At 33.9% G+C, this 9,911-nt stretch overlaps 1 long non-coding RNA gene across 1 annotated transcript in view; it reads left to right on the top strand.

Annotated features, from left to right (window-relative positions):
• Positions 1-2,826: 2,826 nt before the first annotated feature.
• Positions 2,827-9,911, top strand: part of LOC114075161 — a 13,914-nt gene continuing 6,829 nt past the window's right edge. Inside the window, exon 1 of the long non-coding RNA XR_003575560.1 lies at positions 2,827-3,625. This is a non-coding gene — a long non-coding RNA (uncharacterized LOC114075161). The remainder of the gene's footprint in view (positions 3,626-9,911) is intronic.

The following is a 9,911-nucleotide window of genomic DNA, read 5'->3' as shown; positions in this document are numbered from 1 at the left end:
AGTACTCCCTCAACCTGTGCCCGAAATCCCAGAAACACACTTATATTATACTAAGGTCCTATTACCCTGTGAACTTATTTTATAAATAATTTTCTACCCCTTTATGTCCTACGTGGCACTATCTTGTGGGTCAAGTGTGTATTGATATTTTTTTCAAACTGGTGTCATATAGGCCGAAAAGGGATAAAAAATTATCTAAATTATAAGTTCAGGGGGGGGTAATAGGACCTTAATAGTATAAGTGTGTCTCTGAGATTTCAGGCATAGGTTGAGGGGGTACTCATGCACTTTTCCTGATAATATTAATGAAAATTACTATTTCAAAGAATAGTCAGATAAAATTAACTAAACATATATACACTCCTTGATTTTTGCCTTATATTAAGAGTTTTGATTAATTTGAATTTCTAAATTTATTGTCCTTGTATTATGAAAATTCTCAATGACTCCTCTAATTAAGGAAATCAGTTACAATCAATTAACATAAACAAATAAAATATATATCTCGATTTTAAAATTTGAAAGATACATGTATTTCGCGGATTTAAATTCATGTATCTCAAACATGAAATATGGTAGAGAAAGTAATATATGAAACTATCTGGAATCTTAGTAATTAAGACCTAAACAAGATGATTTATGTAGTATGCCCAAATTTTTTCTTGATGAAAATTTGAGGCCAACAAAAATTGGTAATCTAAAGCATATGCCTTAAACTTATCAAGCAAGAGCCGGACCTGCAATTCATAGACATTAGAAAACTTCTGCACTTAACAGGGTAAGAGTAAGACCACATACCACATTAAGAAATCCAAAGTAAGCAGATGACTAATGACAATACCATCAGTCACACCACCATTCTCATGGACCAAAATTACATCTCCAAAAAATTCAGTCGCACTGTGTCGGATGCTTCAAAAATGCACTGGGTTTTGAGAATCCAACATGCACCAAGATGATCGTTTTGAAGAATCCAAGCAACATAGGCTTCATAAATTAAATAGCTTGTGTTGAAACGATTGTGTACCAAGATGACAGTTTTGAAGAATCCAAGCAACATAGGCTTCATAAATTAAATAGCTTGTATTGAAACGATTGTGTCCACCAATGCGCAGTAGTACCAGGTCAAATGTAAGAAAGATAGCAAGGAGTAAAAAACATACAATAACGGGAACATGAGTTTTTACGTAGAAATCTCCTTGCTCAAGGGAGTAAAACCACATTTGTCACACAGGATTTTCAATTGCTCCTACAAAACACAAGCAAATATTGAAACAGACTCCAGCTACAACAATGAGATTAAACGCTTAATCTCACACTAAGTAACAACCCTATTACTTACTGAGCTAAAGCAACACATCCATTGCCCAATATATTAACTACCTCTAATCAATGTAGACTTCAACCGTACTCTAAAAGTATGATCTTTATGAAAAAAATATGTCTGACTAAAAACAATTAAATAAGAGGGATTCATCGTATTGTATATTGTTGTATTTCATTACATACCACATTTCTCCGTTATTACATTATGTGATACCAGAGCCGGCTCTATGCTTTGGAACATAAGGCTTTTGCCATAGGTCCTCAAATTTCGGGAGCCACAAATTTTTGTCAAGAATAAATTATGTGTTAAAAATATTATAGAAAAATTAGTTAATTTATGATAAAAAGTATTTTAAAAATAATTATTTTATCCACTTTATCATCTTTTGTGATTTGTTAAAAATAAGAATTAATAGTGAAAAGTGTTGAACAAAGTGAATTACAAATTCTTTTTAATTTGTTTTTTAATTTTAGTATCAAGCATTACTACAAGCATATTCAAATTAGATATACCAAGTCATCAATTTCTTGAGTCAAACTCTATGATTCTAACTCTTATCTTCATTTAATATCTATCAACTTATTACTTATATCATTATGTTCACAATACAAATAATAATTGTCTCACTTTAAGAATGTTTTTCAATGTTGAGTGGTTAAAACCTTACCTAAAAATAGTAACTGGAAAAACAATATTAAATAATAATAATTTTCATCTAAATAGTGTAAGAAAAATAAATTTTGAATCAATACATATGTGAAGTTTATTTATATTTTAGGCCTTGAATTGAAATTTCTCTTTAGGTACCCAATTACGTTGAGTCACCCCTGTATGATCCATAAAAAAATTAAATGATTAACCTACCAGAAAAATACGGTGCGAGGTATAGCTACTATAAAAAAGATAGGACAAAGAATAAAATATTATTATTAAATAATATGTAAAGACGAATGAAAAGAAAATATTAAGATAATTGATCATTTCAAATTCATAAATTACATAAAATTGGATATTTGGTCGTTATCTAACGATAAATTTAATCGATATACGATACAATCAAATTTAATTAACAATCAAAATACACGTGATATTTAAACAACACAATACATTACAAGGCAACAACCATCTGAATTAAATAAAGATGTCTACTTTATTATTTATTGGGTCTAATGTCTTAAATTTATTATAAATTGTATAAGTCCATTTTTATTATTTTGACCCAAAGTTTGTCCCAAAATTATGTTGCATATCTAATGACACGACATTTGAAGAAAATTCAAGGCCAACAACATGATGCCACGTGTTTAAATGGTGTGGCAACTCAAAGTCAAAACAAAAACGAATTAAAAGTTGTCAAGTGTTTAAAAAGGTGTGTCTCGGGCAATTAGAAGAAATTTTTTTACAATAAATATAGAGATACATGCATCATAAAACAATATTGCTTCTACAAAACAAGAGGGAAAGAGATCATTGAAAAGTTGAAGTATACCTTCTTGTTTACAAATTTAGCTGCATTTTTACAAAATTAATATTGAATCATTCTTTTCTTGTAAATACTATTAGTATCTTAATTTTTTGTTTCTTGGAGATCTGACTATATATGGTTATTTTTATTAAAAGATAAGGTGGTGATTGTAATGGGTCCAACAGGACGGGTAGATCTAGCTTTTCCATGGGTCGTCCTTTGTCATTCTTTGGAAAAATAGTACTAATCGACAATCTCATTATTCGTGACTATATCCAAGTCCATTTTGTACACTTTTGTTTTGTCCATATCCAAAACTTCTGCTTGAAAATAGTTAGCTAGAGCTATGGAAAGTTTATATTTTCCCATTCCTATTGCTCCCATAACCGTCACAGCCTTTTTATGGGATCTAATTTCCAGAGTATATTTTCATAAGAGGCTTTCATGGGATCATTTACTCTATGGTTAGACTCTATGGTGCTCGGAGTCGAATGTAGATGACTGATAAAAATGCGGATCTAGAGATCGGATTCTCTATGATGCAAAATTTTAACATTCGTGGATATAGATCCATGTACGGATATAGGTTTGGGGATTCGTTAATTCAAGTATTTGTAAATAGAGTTATGAAATCATAATTATGAGATATTATGCGATTTGAAGTTTATAGTTTTGGGCAAGAGGACAATGTTCTCAAAAAAAACCCACAAAGGTTAAGACCCCAAATTTCACTCTTGACGTTCATTGGAGCTTCGCCGAAGTTTTCAGGAGCTCAACTATGTGGTGGTGAAATATTGTTTCTCGTCATCATACAACTTGTTGATCCGAAAAAGGTAAACTATTTCCCATTGCTAATTTAGCTTTTGTCTGCTTTCCTTGTAAATAGGTTATTTGCTTCATTATAGATTAGATTTAGTCCTAATTATTTCCTTTAGTGATTTACATTTTGTCATTGTTTTTTCTGGTAAAACTTATGAGTTATTTATGTTGCTCTTGTTGTTTTGAAGAATGTCATGTATCTTGATTCATGTTTTATATTTTCTTATTTTTTGTTGGTTGTTTCAATCTTAACTTAGTTCTTGTCTCTTTAAATACGGTATAATCCTATTTTAGATTGGTTTAGATTCCAAATAATAGTATATCTATAGTTCATGATTATTTCGGTTTCTATCTCTATTTCATCTTAATTGGATATGTTGTGGTGTCATTCCTATCTATTTCATTGTGATAAACTATTGTGAGTTGTGGCCTTATTTTTGCTTGTTAGTCTCATATTCATGGTTGCTTGTGTATCTTCAAATAATTTTAATTTCCTATCATTAATGGGTGATTATATTTACCATTTTTTGTGCATAAATTCCTTTTCTTTGGAATCCACTGTTGGGTATGTAGCAAGAATTGATGGGAAATAGAGGGAAGGAGAGGAATTTGAAAAGTTTAGAACTTGAAAGGTTGGGAACTTGAAAAGTCCTCTAATGCTTTAATGAAAAAGGCAATAGTCCCTCATCGGTAATGGAAATGAAAATAGAAGAGTTTAAATAAATAAACACTCCTATTAATTGTTAAAAGGGTTGGAAAGAGAGACCCCCCTCGCGCTGTCATCGTCGTCGCTTGCTTCGGCTTCGGCTTCGGCTACGGCTTCGGCTTCGGCTTCGGCTTCGTCTTCGGCTTCGGCTTTGGCAAATGATCGAGAGATAATTTTTTGGACAATTTTATTTTAATTATTTATTTCATTAATTTAATGGCCAAAAATTATTTTCAATTAATTAGTTGATAACAGAAGTTAACCGAAATGTTTTCAACTTTTTAGTTAACCCGACCCGACTCGGATCCGCGCGCGTGACCCCTTTTAAATTCCGTTATATTTAAAAATTCCCGCCATGACTGTTCTGAAAGGTTGCAACTTTCAGGAACAGTCAATACCATTTGAAAGTTTGCAACCTTTCATTAATGGTCGTGTCAATTCTGAAAGGGTTGCAACCTTTCAGAATATATTCTTCTTGCCTATAAATACCATTCAGTCTTCAGAATATTTCCCTACGAATTTTCTGATCTTCCTTCTTCTTAAAAACACATATTTCTTCGTGTACTTTCCTGCTGTGGATTGATTCGCTGACAGTAGAGTTTTTGGTATCTATACTCTACTGATTAAGATCATTTTACCCTGGGAGGTTATATTCCAAATCAAACCTCGGATACTAGAGGGGAATAATTTCCTTAAGGGGACACTGTGAATTCAGTGGACTTGATTTTCTTCCTAAATTATCAAAAAGAGTATTCCAGATTCTGGTAAGTTTTACAGATTCAATTATTTTTTACAAATAAATTTCTGTTCATCTTATTTACTGGTTCTAAAAATCTGAGTTACTTCGTGTTTCTGAATGATTTATTACAACCAGTAATTTCTGATTTTCTTAACACAGATTGGCAACAATCTTAAGGAAATTATATAAATCTGTGTTTCTGGTGGAGAAAAAAAAAATCTTTGTGATTTTATACTCCTTTAAGTCTGCAATTATAATTTATTGCTTACTTATATTATATCAATTTTGTTTATCAGAAATGGAAAACACTGGTGTTACAGTGGCTGTTGCTGCACCAACCCGAACTCTTGTATCACAAGCAGAGAAACCGGGTAAATTCACAGGTGTGAATTTCAAAGGATGGCAGCAACGAGTATTTTTCTGGCTTACCACTCTTGGTCTGCAGAAATTTACAAGTGAAGATACTCAAGTTCCTGCCGATGATATACCAGACAGGGAAAAATTTATGATTGTTGAAGCATGAATACAGTCAGACTTCCTATGTAAAGGTTACATTTTGAGTGCTTTAGAGGATGACTTATATAATGTCTATAGTGCAATAACAACTTCAAAAGAGTTGTGGAATGCACTTGAAAAGAAATATAAGACAGAAGATGCATGCTTGAAAAAGTTTGTGGTCGCAAAGTTTTTAGACTATAAAATGGTAGATAGTAAAAATGTTGGATCACAAGTGCAGGAACTTCAACTTATTCTCCATGATCTGATTGCTGAAGATATGGTAGTAAATGAAGCTTTTCAAGTGGATGCAATGATCAAGAAGTTGCCTCCTTCGTGGAACGATTTCAAGAATTATCTAAAGCACAAGCGTAAAGAAATGAAGCTTGAAGATCTTATGATTCGGCTCAAGATTGAGGAAGATAACAGAAATGCCGAAAAGAAGTCGCGTAAGAGTTCAACAATCACTGGAGTTAATATTGTTGAAGAAGTTTTTACCAAAGACAAAAAGAGAAAGAAGTCCAACGGGCAGAATTCAGAACAGGCCAAGAAGAAATTCAAAGGCAACTGTTATAATTGTGGCAAGGTTGGTCATAGATCTTTTGATTGTCATGCTCGAAGAAAGGACAAAAACAAAGGCAAAAGCAAAAGTCAAGCAAACATCGTGGAAAAGATGGAAGATGCAGATGACTTGTGTGCAATGATATCGGAGTGTAACTTAGTTGGAAATCCCAAGGAGTGGTTTCTCGACTCAGGTGCCACTAGACATATTTGCTCTGCGAAAGAAGCCTTTGCAACGTACACTCCTGCTGAGTACAATGAAGATTTATTCATGGGAAACACAGCAACAGCAAGGATTGCAGGAACTGGGAAAGTAATGTTGAAAATGACATCCGGCAAAGTGTTGACTTTAAACAATGTTCTGCATGTCCCTACTTTTAGGAAGAATTTAGTTTCTGCTGCACTACTCGTTAAGAACGGGATTAAGTGTGTCCTAGTTAGTGATAAAGCTGTAATAAGTAAGAATGAAATGTTCATAGGAAAACCTCAATGAGGGTCTTTTCAAACTAAATGTAATGGTTATTGACAGTATTAATAAAAATTCTGCTTCTGTTTACTTATTGGAGTTAAGTGATTTATGGCATGCCCGTTTGGGACATGTAAATTACAAAGCCTTGCGAAAATTTGTTAATCTAGAAGTATTGCCTGATTTTAAATGCGATAAGTCGAAATGTGAAATTTGTGTGGAAAGTAAGTTTTTTAAACATCCTTACAAGTCTGTTGAAAGAAATTCTAAAACTTTAGAATTAATTCACACAGATATATGCGATATGAAGTCAACACCATCTCGTGGTGGAAAACAGTATTTTATAACTTTTATTGATGACTGCACTCGATTTTGTTATGTATATTTGCTTAATAGTAAAGATGAAGCAATTGATACATTTACGCAATACAAAAATGAAGTGGAAAACCAATTGAATCTAAAGATAAAAATGATTCGGAGTGATAGGGGTGGAGAATATGAATCTCCTTTTGAAGAGATATGTTTGGAATATGGTATTATTCATCAAACTACTGCACCTTATACACCACAGTCAAATGGTTTGGCAGAACGGAAGAACAGAACATTAAAGGAAATGATGAATGCCTTAATGATCAATTCTGGTTCACCGCGAAATCTTTGGGGGGAAGCCATCCTTACAGCTAATAAAATACTCAATAGAGTACCCCATCGAAAAACACAATCAATTCCATATGAGTTGTGGAAAGGAAGAAAACCCAACTTGAAATATTTCAAAGTGTGGGGGTGTTTAGCCAAGGTAGAGGTTCCTTTACCTAAGAGGGTTAAAATTGGACCCAAAACAATAGATTGTGTCTTTGTAGGGTATGCTGTGAATAGTAAAGCTTGTCGATTTTTGGTTCACAAATCTGATAATGCTGAGATTCATGTTAATACGATAATTGAATCAGATAACAGAGTTTTTTGAAAACATTTATCCGTATAAAACTGAAAGTGAGTCAACAAGTGAAAGACCTAAACGACCACGAGAAGAATCAATGGAAAATATTCTAACTAGTGAGGAACCTAGGCGAAGTACTCGACAACGAAAATCTGTTTCTTTCGGACCAGATTTTGTAGCACTATTGCTTGAAAATGAGCCTCAAACATTTAAAGCAGCTATGTCTTCGTCAGAGTCAACTTATTGGAAAGAAGTAGTCAATAGTGAGATTGAATCAATTTTAAGCAATCACACTTGGGAATTGACTGATCTTCCTCCAGGAAATAAATCTTTAGGATCAAAATGGATCTTTAAAAAGAAAATGAAACCTGATGGTACTATTGACAAATATAAGGCTAGACTGGTAGTCAAAGGGTACAGACAAAAGGAAGGTCTGGACTACTTTGACACATACTCTCCAGTAACAAGGATAACATCAATTAGGATGTTAATAGCACTAGCAGCAGTGCATGATCTTAAAATCCACCAAATGGATGTAAAGACAACCTTCTTAAATGGAGAGTTAGAGGAAGAAATTTACATGGAACAACCTGAAGGGTTTATAGTTCCTTGTAAAGAAAAGAAAGTGTGAGACTTGTGAAGTCACTTTATGGACTCAAGCAAGCACCCAAACAATGGCATGCTAAATTTGATCAAATAATGTTGGCAAATGGATTCAAGATTAACGAATGTGATAAATGTGTTTACATTAAAAACGTTATGAATCATGAAGTCATTGTTTGTTTGTATGTTGATGACATGTTAATAATGAGTAAAGAAATTGACGATATAAATGCTACTAAGCGCATGTTGTCCAGCAAGTTCGATATGAAAGACTTAGGAGTTGCTGATTTGATCTTAGGGGTCAGGATTATCAAAACTCCCCAGGGACTAGCATTATCTCAATCTCATTATATTGAAAAAGTATTGGATAAGTTCAATTACTTGAATTTCAATGTAGTCAAAACTCCAATTGATTTAAGTTGTACATTTAAAAAGAATGAAGGTCAAAGTGACTCTCAATTGGAATATGCCAGAGTGTTGGGAAGTTTGATGTATATTATGAATTGCACGCGACCAGATATAGCATGTGCTATTAGTAAACTGAGTCGGTACACTAGTAATCCGAATCAAACTCACTGGATGGCTATGAAACGTGTGTTGGGTTATCTAAAATGGACACAACATTATGCTTTGCATTATAATAAATATCCTGCTGTGATTGAAGGATATAGTGATGCAAATTGGATCACCGGGTCAAATGATGTAAAATCCACGAGTGGTTATGTATTCATACTTGGTGGAGGAGCTGTCTCTTGGAAATCTTCCAAACAGACATGTATTGCTCGCTCCACAATGGAATCTGAATTCATTGCTTTGGATAAGGCTGGTGAAGAAGCGGAATGGCTCCGAAATTTCCTAGAGGATATTCCATTCTGGCCCAAACCTGTTGGACCAATTTGCATACATTGCGATAGTCAAGCAGCAATAGGTAGGGCAGGGAGCGTTATGTACAACGGGAAGTCTCGTCATATACGACGTAGACATAACACCGTAAGACAACTTGTCTCTAGTGGAATTATCACAATTAACTATGTAAAGTCAAGCGATAATGTGTCAGATCCACTAAAGAAAGGCCTAGTGAGAGAGGCAGTTGAAAGATCATCTATGGGAATGGGTTTACGGCTTAGGACAAGTCAGCATGACGGTAACTCTATGTAGCAGACTGGAGATCCGAAGAGCTAGATTCAAGGAGAAAAACAAAGTTGTGGCTGACGGTTCGACATTGTCAATTAACTCAGTCAATTCTCATGATGAAGACAATGTTCAGGAAAAGGTTAAGACTCTAAGGCTTGTTAATGAGGTAATAAAGCTTAAAGTTTTTAATGATTTGCTAAGTTTGGTAGATTTGACCAAATAGTGTATCTACGAGATGACACGGTTAGAAATCACCTATGTGAGTGTGAAGTGGAAGCCGGTTCAAAGAGAATTTTATGTCAAAAGCCTATTCTCTATACACTCATGAAACCAGGAGGTGTTCATGGCTGAAACGAACACAACCGTAAAAATCATAAACAGTAAAGGGTTAACTGTGTGACATATGGTTGTTTAGGTATACACCAAAGTTCGACGATTCAAAGATATCAAATCTACCGATTGACCGAGTATATCCGACATATGTTCACTATGGAAAGTCCAAGGGGAAACCTACTTATCCAGATGCAATTAATCCTTGCTTGTAAAGTACACAATTGTCCGTGCATTCCTATGTTATAACTATTGCCCATCATTGTGGGGGATTGTTGGGTATGTAGCAAGAATTGATGGGAAATAGAGGGAAGGAGAGGAATTTGAAA

The sequence above is a fragment of the Solanum pennellii genome, chromosome 12 (assembly GCF_001406875.1).
Source record: "Solanum pennellii chromosome 12, SPENNV200".
In the NCBI taxonomy this organism is placed as follows: Eukaryota; Viridiplantae; Streptophyta; class Magnoliopsida; order Solanales; family Solanaceae; genus Solanum; species Solanum pennellii.
This window is presented reverse-complemented; position numbering and strand designations above follow the sequence as displayed.